This window comes from Pituophis catenifer, unplaced genomic scaffold (genome assembly GCF_029215685.1).
Source record: "Pituophis catenifer annectens isolate HBS135680 unplaced genomic scaffold, rPitCat1.0.hap2 SCAF_5, whole genome shotgun sequence".
In the NCBI taxonomy this organism is placed as follows: domain Eukaryota; kingdom Metazoa; phylum Chordata; class Lepidosauria; order Squamata; family Colubridae; genus Pituophis; species Pituophis catenifer.
Genome location: NW_027256885.1, coordinates 100,812,771 through 100,826,457, shown reverse-complemented (window position 1 = coordinate 100,826,457; position 13,687 = coordinate 100,812,771). Strand labels below are relative to the sequence as shown.

The 13,687-nt window shown below is 47.0% G+C and overlaps 1 long non-coding RNA gene across 1 annotated transcript in view; it reads left to right on the top strand.

Moving 5' to 3' along the window:
* The window catches only part of LOC139317378 (uncharacterized), a 122,862-nt gene extending 110,521 nt beyond the window's left edge, over positions 1-12,341 (top strand). The window contains exon 4 of the long non-coding RNA XR_011600453.1: positions 12,234-12,341. This is a non-coding gene — a long non-coding RNA (uncharacterized lncRNA). The remainder of the gene's footprint in view (positions 1-12,233) is intronic.
* Positions 12,342-13,687: the final 1,346 nt, after the last annotated feature.

Here is a 13,687-nt window from a genome sequence, read left to right as displayed (position 1 = left end):
TGATGCAGCTGCTAAGTTCGCTTTCCCATCCCCCTTGCCTATGGCAACTCGGGAGCAGTTCAGGGATGCTTTGCGAGTTGACACACACACACACACAGACATTTGATTGCTTGAAAGGGACAGGCTGTGCTTGCCTTCTATCGTAAGCACGCACTTCCAACAATCTTCCAGAATTGCCTGTCCTTTTCTCAAGCAGCAGAATCTGGGTAGAGGCGGGAGGGGGGAGCCAATTCCGATGGGCTGCATGGCTTTCTGCCTCATTGTAGCAGCAGCCTAAGCAATACCCGAACTCCAGGCCTGGTGGAGCGCAAACCATGGTCGCTTCCTGCTGCAGAGCCACAAGATGAGCTGCGGAAGAGAGGGCCCCTCAGCTGCAAGGTTGCCTGGCGCTGTGTGCAGGGCTGGGGCTAGCAAGAGTGCGCTGGAAACATCTCCAGGCACCCAGAGAGACAGAACTCCCAGCCCTTGCTGCATCAGCTGATCCGCGGGCCGCGGTTAAGGGGCCGAGCAGCCATGAGGTGACCGTGCTCGCCACCTGCACCTCAAAAAAAAATAAGACCTCCCTGAAAATAAGCCCGAGTGCTTATTTTCAAGCCTAAAAGAAAATAAGACCCAGTCTTATTTTCGGGGAAACATGGGTACCAGGAGAATGGAATGTTATCAGTTTGACACCTCAGAGTTTCTCAAAACATGTTATTGTCATCACATTGGCTGGCTGGGGGACTGGTCACGTGGGGAGGGAGTGGAAAGTGAAAAGAATAGCTTTGTATTTTGCATGGGAATACCCGATTCCGCCTGACTTTACTGCAACCAGTTTCTTTCAGTAAAAGTTTCTTTGCTTCAACTAAATGGAGTTACAAGTCTTACTTTCTTGAAAGAGTGGACTGGGGCAGGTCTGACAGCAGCTGTTTTGGGATTTATTTTTCAACATGACAATAAGTTGTGCCTTTCATGTCTTAATCATTTTAAGGACTATTAATCTTTATTAAACTAAGAGACACTCTCTTTAGCCACAGCCTGTTATTCCTTTTTGAAGATCTGCGCTGTTTTGGGGATTTCTTCATTGTTAAACAACAAGGAAGAAGGCTACTGAAGGCAAGTTAAAATAAGGAAGTGTGGAGTATATTTTTTAAAAAAACTTTGATGGAGAAATATAAGGGTAGAAAGTTGTGGTTCTAGTTTCCTATTTTGAAGTAATTTGTAGCTTGGTCTGCTTTGCTGTGGGTGGCTAAAACTCTGATTTTTATTAATTGTGATTGGCCAGCAATTCTTAAGTGACTTATAAAAAAAATCTACTCCTTGACTAAAGAGGGAATTAAGAAACTAGAGGAGCAAATTATTAGAGATGTATTTGAAAAATTCTTAAATAAAATCTCTCAGTTCATAGACCAGTTATGTTCCAAGGATGTTTAAAAAATCAAATTAACTCCAATTAGCTCAATCTCTCCCTCAAATTTATCCTCCTGAAATAAAAATTATCTTCTCTTTATCTATTCTAACTATTCATATTTTCAAATTTGATCAATAATATTTTACAAACTTTGGGAATTATTCAAATGTTATATAGAAGGACAGAAAACATACATTTACAAACTCATTTTATAAATATAAAACTACATTAAAGCTTTCAATATATATCTCAAATTTATAAAAATCCATCCTAACTAATTAACTCATTAAATTTAAGTCAATCCCTCCTGCTTACCTTCATAGAATAAAACCTTTTTCTTCTCAGGATTGTCTATCAAGTCTCTTTTCTTCAAGAAATTCTCAACCTTGTTAATATCCATGAAAAAAAGTCCCAAAGTTGTTCTGTTAAAAATTGTAGATTAGCTTGGAGCGCTTCCTCATAAAATAAAATCTTCTCTGAGATGTCTATCAAATCTTTTTTTCTCAAAGGATTCTCAACCTTGTTAATATTGATGAAGAAAAAATCCCAAACTTGACCTCTTAAAAATTTTGAGTTTGCTTGGAACTCATTTCAATTGCACTGAGAGGGTTATATTCAAACCATCATAATAAAAGCTGGTGTCAGATTTATACTCCAAAGTTAGTTATTTGCATTGTCCAATGTTTGTGGAGTTGTCTCAGTGAGTTGATAATTTTCTACACCTAATTGCATCTCTTGCTCTTTTTTCATATCATCTATATCAGGGGTGTCAAACTCAAGGCCCATGGGCCGGATTCGGCCCGCGATGAGGCTGCTTTGGGCCTGCGTGGCCATCCTGGCCATCCAAATGTAAGGATCCAGCCCACGTCATTTTGGTGTGGCCCATGCCTTCCCAGCATGTGTGTGTGTGTGTGCACAGTCCCAGTTCTCCGTCGCTGCATGCAGGGCAAGAAAAGTAGTCTGGGACTACAGAAAAAAAAATAGTTTAGACCGTCCCACCTCATGAGATTTTTTTTTTTTTCATGAGAAGTTGTAAGGTCTGAACTAATTTTTTTACCATAGTCCCACAGACTACTTTTTTTGCCATGCATGTGGCGGTGGTGAACAGAGCTGGAAAGCAGGCTAGTAAAGGGATGTGGCTGCCCTGGGGGGTGGGTGGGGGTGAGGGTTTAGCATGGGTGGCCTGCAGTGGTGGGTTGCTACCGGTTCTCCCCGGTTCTTGCGAACCGGTAGTGGAAATTTTGAGTAGTTCAGAGAACCGGTAAATACCACCTCTGCCTGGCCCCGCCCCCAATCTATTCGCTGTCTCCCAGCTGATCAGCTAGAAGGAAAAAATCAGGGCTTACTTTACAAAGAAGAGAAAAAAACTCAAGACACCGTCGCTTTAAATTGAGAAGCCAAGAAGCCTCCCAACTGATCAGCTAGAAGGAAAAAAAATCGGGGCTCGCTTTTCAGCCAGGAGATCACTTGGCAAAGAAGAAGAAGGGGAAAAAAAGACGCCATCGCTTTAAATTGACAAGCCAAGAAGCAGCTGCTGGAAGGAGAATTTTACTTGCAGAAGCGAAGTGACATTCAGCAGTTCGTTTCTGGGTCAGCTGAACAACAAACTGGATAAGAGGAGGGATTCTTATATGGTTCTATGTTTTTGAAGTTTTGGGGTTTGTGCAACATGGGCTTTGTGTTTCTAAAAAGGTTTGGGCGATTTCCATTGTGAAATATCCTGTCATGAATGAGTTTTCTGCCTGCTTGTAAATGGAGCCGAACTTCCGGCTTCCACCTTCTATTATCTCTAAGCACCGGTAGCTGTTTTCTTCTTACAAAGTTTCTTTTATGCAGCTGGCAGGAATGTGGAATGAGTATCAGGCAGGTTCCTTGTTAGCAGCTTGATTTTTCCTTGCTTTTCTGGGAGCCTTTTCTTATGAGCAATATTTTACTTGGGGAAATGAAGAGGGGGGAGTTTGATTCCTTCCCAGAGCAGGTTAGTGGGGTGGGGAGGGAATGTGGATTTTGCAGTATCCTTCCCCTGTCACGCCCACCAAGCCACGCCCACAGAACCGGTAGTAAAAAAATTTGAAACCCACCACTGCATAAGTCCATCTTAATATGCTATTCCTGGTATGTGATGTTTTGTATACATACACAGAAAGAAGCACTCTTGTAATCTTTGACTTTTAGGCTTGCTGTCAAACATCAGCCATAATACTAATGACTGTTTTGAACAATATGCAGGTTGTATTACACAAATGGCTATTTTATATGTGAAATTATGACTGAAATATTTCTGCACCTATATTGGTTCACACTGTCAGTGTTACGAGGGGGTTGAGGTTTGTCCCAACCTGAACCTGTTCACATGCAAACGCACTGGGGCTGAAATGAAACTGACAGAGGAGTCTTGTAAAAATATACTTTACTAGAAACATTAAAAAAAGGACAAATGTCTTTAAAACACATCAATAACTAACACTTATCTTCATTAGCTGAAGCCAGGCCGTCTCTCCAAGTTCCTCTCCTGCAATACTGAAACCAGTCCTCTTAACCCTTTCCAAAGGGAAAGGCAAAAGCTAATGCAACACTAAGTAGTTTCAGGATCGGTATATCATCAAGGCAGTGGGAAGCGGCAACGTAGGCTTCTCAGCAGTGATGAGTGAGAATGTCCTGTAGAGAGCTTCTGTGAATCAAGTCACCTGTAGAGTTGATCCAATCAGCATCGTGGTTTGAAGCTTCTGGCAGGAAACTTCTAGCAGGGAAATTCTCCAGCTCTTCCTCTCGGTCGTGGCTTCAGCAGCAGCAGCAGCAGCAACTACAGCTCAGAGACAACAGCAGATGCTAGCTTGCAGGCATATGCTGGCTTGCATGCTCAGCTCAGCAAAGGCAAGCTCTCTTCTCCTTTCTTTCTGCTTCAGCTCTAGCTCAGGCATTAGGCAGTGACTTTGTTCCAGCTCTGTCTCTTTACTTAGCTCTCTGAGTCCAGGCTTCTTCGGGCTTCTTGGCTCTCGGCTGTCTTGGCTTGGCTTGCTGAATCGTTTTGGCAGGCAACAAGCTCCTACTTATATAGTGAGTCTGAGGCAGACCAAATTCAGATATTGGCTAAACTTCGAATATTAATGTCCTAAAACTTTGGCCAAGGCTGAAGTTCCTCTTCCGTGCCGATAAAAGGTTGCTGGATTGACGAAGGTATTTTTTTTTTTTAGGGAAATTTTTAGATAAGGTTTTAAAGGTTTCTGGGAGGGGGGTGGGTTTGGTGGGTTTGGGGGAGAACCTGTTGGGGAGGAGGCCAGAGCCGGCTGAAGAGCACGGCACTAGAGATGCGGGAACCGGGGTCAAGGTGGGGGTTAGAGCTTGTGTTATGGATGGTCATTACATCAGTACTGTGGGTGGGAGGGGCAGATATGGCGGGAGCAGGGGGCCACATCAGGTTGTGGGAGCACGCGCCCGCTGGCTCCAAGCGGTGGCGCGCTCCGGCCTCCAATGCTCCTCTCGTTCCCCAGGTTGCACAGACCCTCAGGCCCTGGGCCTTCGGCTGATGCTGTGCAACGCCCGGTCCGTGGTAAATAAAGCCCCCCTCATTTGTGATCTTGTTCAGGAGGGGGGAGCGGACCTGGCGGGTATTACGGAGACCTGGTTGGGCCAGGAGGGGGGGGTTCCCCTCGTTGAGATGTGCCCACCCGGTTTCCGCGCATTCCATCAGCCGAGGACACAGGGGAGGGGCGGGGGGGGTGGCGGTTGTCATTAGAGAAGGTCTTGGTCCGAGGGAGGTCACTGTTCCTCAGACGGCTGGTTGTGAGTCCCTCCTTGTGAAGTGGGGTCATGGGGTGCAGATGGGTGTGCTGGTTACGTACCTGGCTCCCTGCCACGTGACGGCAGCCCTGCCCGAGCTGCTCAACGTTATAGCTGCGGTGGCGGTTGACACCCCCAGGCTTATGGTCATGGGGGATTTTAACCTGCCATCCGTCGGTGAGGCGTCTGAGGTGGCTCGGGAGTTCATGGCTTCCATGACGGCCATGGACCTGACCCAGTTAGTTCATGGCCCTACTCACACAGGGGGAAACACGCTAGACCTGGTTTTTGTCTCTGGTCAGTGGTTGAGTGATCTTGAGATAGGGGATATAGTGATCGAGCCCTTGTCATGGTCAGATCACTCCCTCCTTTGCTTTGACCTTCGAACCGCCGCACCCCGCTGCAGGGAGGCGGAACCACTGAGGTGGTACCGCCCCAGGCGCCTGATGGATCCTGATAGGTTCCAGACGGAGCTTGGGCCATTTCCTGAGGCTCTGGCACACGGCTCGACTGAGGAGCTGGTGGCCGCCTGGGATAGGGCGGCTGCTGGAGCTTTGGATCGGGTCGTGCCTTTGCGGCCTCTGACCCGGCGTCGATCTCGCCTGGCTCCTTGGTTCACCGAGGAGCTGAGGGAGATGAAGCGCCGGAAAAGACGCCTGGAGAGTGGTTGGAGGACCAGCCATTCTGAATCTGACCGAACACTGGTAAGGTCTCATATTAGGACCTACCTGGTGGCGATAAAAGTGGCGAAGTATAACTATTTTGCCACTCTTATTGCGTCATCAGATAATTGCCCGGCTGCCCTGTTTGGGGTGACCCGCTCCCTGCTCCACCAGGAAGCGCGGGAGGACCCCTTGGAGGGTAGAGCCGAGGATTTTGTACAGTATCTGTATGACAAAATCGCTCAGATTCGGGAACATCTGGACTCTGACTGGGTAGATTCAGCGGGGAGGACAGAGGCAGGTCTTGTGAGTATTATCTGGGAAGAGTTTGATTCTGTGACGCCCGAAGACGTGGACAGGATACTGGGCAGACTGAGCGCAGCCACATGTTTACTGGACCCGTGTCCCTCCTGGTTGGTGCTGGCCTCTCGGGAGGTTACACGAGGCTGGCTCCAGGGGATTATAAATGCTTCCTTGAGTGAGGGTGTCTTCCCTGCCGCCTTGAAAGAGGCGGTGGTGAGGCCTCTCCTCAAGAAACCTTACCTGGACCCGGCAGTGTTGGCAAATTATCGTCCAGTCTCCAACCTTCGCTTCATTGCGAAGGTTGTTGAGAGTGTGGTAGCGCGACAGCTCCCCCAGTACCTGGATGAATCGTCGTATCTAGATCCGTTCCAGTCGGGCTTCAGGCCTGGGTACAGCACGGAAACGGCATTGGTCGCGTTGGTTGATGATCTCTGGAGGGCTCGGGACAGGGGTTGTTCCTCTGTCCTGGTCCTATTAGACCTCTCAGCGGCTTTTGATACCATCGACCATGGTATCATGCTGCACCGGCTAGAGGAGTTAGGGGTGGGGGGCACCGTCCTACGGTGGTTCTCCTCCTTTCTCTCTGACCGGTCGCAGTCTGTGTTGACAGGGGGGCAGAGGTCAACCCCGAGGCCCCTTGTATGTGGGGTGCCACAAGGGTCGGTCCTCTCGCCCCTTCTGTTCAACATTTATGTGAAGCCGCTGGGTGAGATCATCCGTGGTTTCGGGGTGAAGTACCACCAGTACGCTGACGATACTCAGCTGTACATCTCCACCCCGGACCACCCCAATGATGCCCTTGAAGTGATGTCCCGGTGCCTGGAGGCCGTGCGGATCTGGATGGGGAGGAACAGGCTCAGGCTCAACCCATCCAAGACCGAGTGGCTGTGGTTTCCGACATCCCGATATAGTCAGTTGGCGCCATCACTGACTATTGGGGGCGAGTCATTGCCCCCCACGGAGAGGGCTCGCAACTTGGGTGTCCTCCTGGACTCACGGCTGTCTTTAGAAGAGCATATGACGGCCGTGGCCAGGGGGACTTTTTATCAGGTCCGCCTGATTCGCCAGTTGCGTCCCTTTCTGGATCGGGACTCGTTAAATACGGTCACTCATGCTCTTGTTACTTCCCGCTTGGACTACTGCAATGCTCTCTACATGGGACTCCCCTTGAGGAGCACCCGGAGGCTCCAGCTGGTCCAGAATGCGGCCGCGCGGGTGGTTATGGGAGCGACGTGGCACTCCCATGTGACCCCCCTCCTGCGCGAGCTGCACTGGCTCCCGGTGGTCTTCCGGGTGCGCTTCAAGGTTTTGGTTACCACCTTTAGAGCGCTCCATGGCATCGGACCGGGGTATCTACGAGACCGCCTTCTGCTACCAATAGCCTCTCACCGACCAGTACGCTCCCATAGAGAGGGGCTCCTCAGGGTGCCGTCGGCCAAACAGTGTCGACTGGCGGCCCCCAGGGGGAGAGCCTTCTCTGTGGGGGCACCTACCATCTGGAACGAGCTCCCCCCAGAGATACGGAAGATCCCGGACCTGCGCACGTTTCGCCGTGCTCTCAAAACTTTTCTATTTCAGCAAGCTGGCCTGGCCTAACTCCCCTCTTTTAAATTCTTAAATTTTAAATTTTTGAATTCGTGATTTTATAAATTGGGTGTTTTAATCTGTGTTTCGGCCGAAATATTTAATAATTTTAAGGGATTTTTAATATTTGTATTGTCTGTATTTTATCTTGGCTGTTCACCGCCCTGAGTCCTTCGGGAGTAGGGCGGTATAGAAATTTGATTAATAAATAAATAAATAAATAAAATAAATGACGAAGGTACTTATCTGTAAAAGGGTAAAATGACCCAAAACAGATGCATCCTTTTACTCACTGTTTATTGTACCCCAAATGTCATGTATATCCCCGGATAACAAATGCTGCTTCCTTTATTACCCTTGAGGCGTCTTCCAGTCCCTTATCTTCTTATGTTTTGTCTTGAGACACTGACCAGAGAACATGAATGTGTTAGTGGGTGTTTATTATTTCCTCTCCTCTTTGAACCTTGCAAACTGATGGAGGTTAGTTCCTACGTGTTAAATGTAACGCTCCCTGATATGCATATGCAATTGGATTGTATAAATACTTGTCATGAAGGACCCCTCGGTGTTCAAACTTTTGTTTGCCTTTGGGCTGTTTGAACCGTGCACAATAAACTCTTTCCTGCATTGAAGAGCTTGGCCTGGTCCCATTTCTTTTCCTGCAACAGCTGGCGACTCCGCCGGGACTAGGTACAAGGCGATATTTCACTGAGGGCCGTTCGACCCCTCGGGACCATCGGGAAGTCGCTCCTGAATATTCTCCAGGCGCCACGGGGGTATATCTCCAGGAGACGGCAGCGGCAGCCCTGTGGGACCGACGGTGCTCTGATCGAGTCCAAGAACCCTGCAGTGCAGGAAAGGAGGTCTGAACAAATTCCTGGCCAGGAAGTTAAGGAGTGGAGACGTCTCAGGCAAGTATATAGTAAAGGTGTTGTACCTGCCTCATTTGTAGGCAGAAGAAGGGACTTGATCAATCCCTTGGACTCGGGGCAGCGACCCTAATGAAGTCCGTGTCAGGCTGTGTGGGTTGGGTAAGCCATCGCAGTTCTCGTTAGTGACCGTGAGTTCCGGGGCTACAAGTTGGCGGCAGTGTGCTAGGATGGGGGGGGGGGCTCAAAGCATGTCCAACACTTCATTGGCGTGCATGTTAAAAGGTTTTGATAATTATTTTATCAACCCGTCACACCCGAAAGGGTCGAAAGACCGATTAAAATTCCTATGCAGAAATGTGTGGCCACAGATGGGGACCGGCTGGCCCCCCTCAGGGATCTTTAAGGGGAGAAACAGTGGATAAATTGTGGGGAGTGATAGTGGTAAATCAGGATAAATATCCTGATCAAGTTCTATATATTGATCAGTGGGCAAGGGCTTTAACGGAAGAAGCTGAGGATTTGTTGCAATGTCAGGCTGAAATGGTTAGGTTATGTGTATCTGGGCAGGCAGGAAAAGTAAGGGGGTGTGGGGTAAGCAAGGGAAGATACCGGGTGGAGAAAGTGAAGGCTATGCAACACAATGTGCTTACTATAAGGGGGAAAGACATTGGCAGAGAGAATGCCCAAGACGAATGGTGAGAGGTAGAGGGATGAGAAGACCGGATATTGGGTCAGCGATGTGTGGGTAGTTCTCTGGGAGAAGGGGAGAATGAGGACAGAGGAGAGGTTTGAGTAGAAGGTTGGATAGACAAGTTCAGGTCGGGGTTTCGGTAGAGGATTTGGAGAGGGCGCGGGGCAGCAGGAAGCGGGAAGCATTGGATTGGCAGACATGACTTGGTCAGATTGATGGGGACCAGGCTTGGAAGAACCCCCGCCTGAGCCATTGGTTACAATGAAAATAGGGGGTCAGCAAACAATGTTTCTGGTAGATACGGGAGCAGGAAGATCAGTTGTAAATAAGCAGATTGCAGCCCCCGGATCCCATAAAATTCAGGTCCAGAGGGTATCAGGGCAAGTCATGGGGCGACAGGTCTTGAAACCAGTGATGTGTGACTTTAAGGGAGCTGAAATCCAGCATGATTGCTGGATTCTTGTATATTCCTGAATGCCCTATTCCATTGTTAGGCAGGGATCTGCTTAGCAAATTAGGGGCAACAATTTCATTTGATGAGGGTCGCGAAAGGGTGACCATAAGACATTCTCCGGAGGAAACTTGGAGGTTGATGGTAGGGAGACAGGTTGAAGGAAAGGAGAAAGATGAGAAGTGGGGATTGTGTGATGTGCCGGGATTGTGGGCTGAGGATAACCCGCCGGGTTTTGCAGCTCACCACCCTCCAGTGGTGGTGGAACTAAAACCTGGAGCTGTGCCTGTGAGTCTAGGGCAACGTCCCGTTTCTTGGGAAGCTATTTGTGCTATTTATGAAAGCATTCAGAGATATTTGGAAGCGGGGGTTTTGGTGCCTATTCAGTCCCCCTGGAATACTCCAATTATCCCAATTAAAAAGTCAGATGGGTCTTACCGCCCGGCGCAAGACCTAAGGCTTGTGAATCACCTGACGGTAACCTTACACCCGGCCGTGTCAAATCCGTATACCCTGTTAAGTTTAATTCCACCCCGGGCTGAGTGGTTTTCCGTTATTGATTTAAAGGATGCATTCTTTACAATTCCCATTCACCCCGTAAGCCAGCCACTGTTTGCATTTTGAGTGGGAGAATCCTTATACAGGAACGAAAATGCAATATATTTGGACTCGGCTGCCTCAGGGATTTAAGACCTCCCCCACATTGTTTGGAACAGCGTTAGCTAGAGATTTACAGTATTATGTGCCTTGACAATCAGGAGACACAATACTGCAGTATGTTGATGATGTGTTGATCACAGGACTGACAGAGGATTTATGTTGGGATAATACTAAGATGAATGCATGATAATGCTAGATTTGTTATTAGAGTGTGGTTATTGGGTATCAAGGAAGAAAGCTCAATTGGTGAAAAGGAAAGTTAGATATTTGGGATACGATATAAGGGTCGTCGAGCTTTAGGACCAGAGCACGGAAAAGGGCGGTCCTAATGCTGGCAGAACCCCGAACAAAAAGACAACTGAGAAGCTTTTTAGGATTAGCTAGCTTTTACCGTAGTTGGATTCCTAACTTTGCTTTGATGGCCGCACCTTTGTAGGCAGCCACCAAAGAAGCAAATGTGGAACCCCTTGAGTGGGGGGGGGGACAGAAAAAGGCTTTTAAGGACATAAAATTTGCATTGACGCAAGCTCCAGCTCTGGCTTTACCGAACTTGAGGAAGCCTTTTAATCTATACGTAGACACTAGTAGAAACATTGCTTTGGGGGTACTCACTCAGCCTTTGGGAAGTTGGCAACAACCTGTAGCCTATTTGTCAAAACAATTGGATGGAGTGGCCAAAGGCTGGCCCCACTGTTTGAAGGTGCTGGCTGCAAGTGCAGAATTGATTCAGGATTGTAATAACCTTACTTTTTCTTGTCCTATACTCGTGCACTCCCCTCATGCGGTGTAGTCTGTGTTGGATACTAAGGGACATTTGTGGATTAGTGGGCAAAGGTTGGCAAAATATCAGGCAATTATGAGTGAGAATCCACAGGTGCGTCTGGTGGTGTCTAACCGATTAAATCCAGCAACTTTGTTTCCTACAGAGTCTGTTTCTGAGCATGATTGTTTACAGGTATTGGAGAAGGTTTATTCCACCTGACCAGATTTAACGGATATTCCGTTGCCAAATGTGCAGCTTAATTGGTATACGGATGGGTTAAGTTATGTTATAGATGGGAGGTGAGTATCCGGATATGCTATTGTGGATGATGAAAAAGTGCTGGAAAGTGGTCCTCTGGGGGGTGGACATAGCACACGGGTGGCTGAATTATGGGCATTGATACGGGCTTTAGAAAGGGCCAAGGGAGAAACAAGGGAGAAACATTGGATGTGTAAATATGTAAATATGGTAAAATAAGGTAAATATGTATGCTGGGTGGCCTGATTTAGGTCATAAAGGGGGGTTTGGTGGAATATGGAGATGGTACAAGAACTTAATAAGCAAGTTGAGAGACTCCAACAATATGTGATGGAACAAGTACCCCCTAGATTAGTAACTCATTGTCACTCATTTAGACCTGGGGACCAAGTGTGGGTCAAACACTGGAAGAAAGAGCCACTAGAAGGAAGATGGAAAGGACCTTTTATTGTTATTATGACTTCTCCACTTGCTATTAAGATTGCAGAATCAAAATCATGGATCCATTAGACACGAGTCAAGGCAGCAGCTGACACCGGCTGGAAAGTGTCCGCGGACAAACAACATCCAACAAAACTGACATTTAAACGTGCTTAAAGAAAGCTTTTGTATTTTATATATAGGTTACTTTGATGTATATCTGCCGATGTAACCCGCTGCAAGCTAAAAGAGGATGGAACACCTGCCCTCTTGAATTATTCCGGAACTCGGATCCTGATGAGAGACAGAAGATCATTGCAGATCCATGTGGGAGGAAAATTGGGTGTGGGCACTTTGGGAAATTGGGGTATTAGCTTTATTGATCATTGTGTTTTACAGATATAAGCAATGGTTTTGTGGACAACCAAGGCCATTTGATTTCTCAGTCGTTCCGATCCCTAATGGTCCCTACATTTCCCCAACTGGCTGCGGAGTGTGAACCTCTTACAGATGAAAGAAGTCCCTGCTTAGGACACCCTGGAAGCTGCCTTTTGATGCAAAGGAACAGAAAAGAGATTTTCTTTAAATGTGCTGGTTTTGTAATTGTGGGTGTGAGTGTTGTTGTTGCACTCACGGTATAGATTGTGTTTTTTGTATAGGCTGCAAGATAGAGTGTGCGTGAAAATTATAGAGGATGTGTTAGTACATTATCTGGTAATAGATACTGAAGAGTCCTATTATACCCTTAGAGTCAGCCCCACTATTGACACTGTATTACGGGAAAATTGGATTAGGAATCTATGCTAAGGGCAGAGATCCCCTTGTAACCCTTAGATGGTATGTTACCAAGATTACTAGGACAACACAGGATACGAAAGGATTGTTCTGGTCATATTATCTGGAAATGGAATAGCTAAATGTACCTGAAATTCCTAGCCATGTAACAAATACCTTTGTCAAATTGGCAGAAGACATAGCCCACACTCTGAATGTATCAAATTGTTTTGTTTGTGGAGGAACCAATATGGGAGAAAAATGGCCATGGGAAGCCCAGGAATTGAACTATTCTAAAGTATTAGAAATAGAGCAAAAGGGTAACCTTTCATATAATCAGGGAAAAGATGGGGATTGGACACTTACCACCAGTTTGGTAGGGAATGTATGCTTCCAAAGGAGGACTCAAACTGGTTGTAAACAGGTAGGAAACCTCATATGCACAGGAAAATGGGAAAGCAAGATATGGTGGTCTGGAAGTAATGTCACAGAGGGTATTGATGAAACGGCTCTGTTTAAGGTGAACAGATTAGCCTTCTTAGGGGATCCGGATAATCAAACCCTTGGATGGCTTGCTCCTGATGGATGGTACTGGATTTGTGGTAAAATGGCATATGGGTATCTACCTAAGGATTGGTGTGGAGCTTGTGTCCTGGGAATAATTAGGCCAGGAGTCTTTTTGCTTCCCCTTAAAACTCGACAGGTTTTGGGTGTTTCGGTATGTGATGATGTAGGTAATCAACGACAGAAAAGACATGTTGATACATCTGCAATAGGAAGGGTTAGGATAGGAGGTAACCAACACAGTTGGGGAGACGAAGAATGGCCTGCAGAATGAATTATAGAAGTTTATGGACCAGCTACATGGTCGGAAGATGGCATGTATGGCTATCGGACCCCCGTGTACATTCTGAACCGTTTAATTCGTCTGCAAGCAGTGGTTGAAATAATCACCAATGAAATCGTGAAAGGTCTTAATTAGCCAGGGAAAGTGTTAAATCAAGGACATATATTATGCAGAATAGATTAGCCTTAGACTATCTTAGACTAATTTGACTAATTGTTGCATAGAAATCGAT